This window comes from Sinocyclocheilus grahami, unplaced genomic scaffold (genome assembly GCF_001515645.1).
Source record: "Sinocyclocheilus grahami isolate Dianchi unplaced genomic scaffold, SAMN03320097.WGS_v1.1 scaffold1523.1, whole genome shotgun sequence".
Lineage (NCBI taxonomy): Eukaryota > Metazoa > Chordata > Actinopteri > Cypriniformes > Cyprinidae > Sinocyclocheilus > Sinocyclocheilus grahami.
Window position 1 is genome coordinate 155,462 of NW_015506702.1, and position 1,092 is coordinate 156,553.

The following is a 1,092-nucleotide window of genomic DNA, read 5'->3' on the forward strand; positions in this document are numbered from 1 at the left end:
GAAAGAAAGCACCATACTCACAATAACCCTCAATGGTGAGGGGAGCGATGCTTCCAGAGTGTGTCGACAGAGCCACACTAGTTGAGTGGAGCCCAAGGTACCGGGGTCTAATCAACTCAGAGAAAGGGATCAAGATTAATAACGCGTAACCTTTACCATACAGGATTTTAGAAAAGTTTTAGAAAAGTGTGCAAAGCATAACGTGCACACTTACCCGCTATGTGGATTTGTAAAAAAATGCGCAAAGCTTAATGTGTGCACTTACCATAGTATTTGGATTTTAGAGTTTTCCAAGCATCTGTTTACAGCACTGCCCGAGACAGCATTACACAGGAAGGTTCTCGTAAAACCACCTATACCTCCCGCTCGATGCCTCAGCAAGAGGGGATATCCTGGTGATAGGGAAACCCCTCAAGGCGACCCAGATACGGTAGACCAGTCAGGGTAGCATGAAAGCGTAACCCCAGCCCGAACGTCCAGGAAATTTTTACAGTGACACGCCGGCAGCCTGATGATCACAAAGGCTCCCGCAGAAGCCTGTGTTATGGCCGCGTGATCCAGGAAGTATGAAACCAAAACCCGGCTTTTCTTACCATCTGGACATATATCGACAACTGAAATAAACACTGCAAGTCGAGCACCTGGTTCTGAACCCAGCAGAGGGGGTGCCCATCGTGGACCTACCCTTGAAAGGGACAGAAACGCACAGGTCCCGGGAAACACTGCAAAGAAACTAGCAGAAGGGTTATACACACAACCACCAGCTCATTAGATACACACATATACATATTTATATATACATATATTTAGACATGGATCGTACTCACCCACCATGGTTCCCGCGTCGGAGCTCTGTCCGAAGAAGCCTCTAGACCGGACCATCAGTAAGATGGTCACTATGAAGCCATAGAACCAACCAAACCTAATAGGTCCAGCATAGGAGACTAATATGCAGGAAACTTCCCACCTAACCTTGGTCAGGTGGAGAGATGGTGGTTACAGGGGAATTAGGAAGGTGAAGATAAGGGCAGATGTAAGACCCCCGAAGGAAATGAGTAAATACTGAGGTATCACTCTGATCCGGACAAAAGC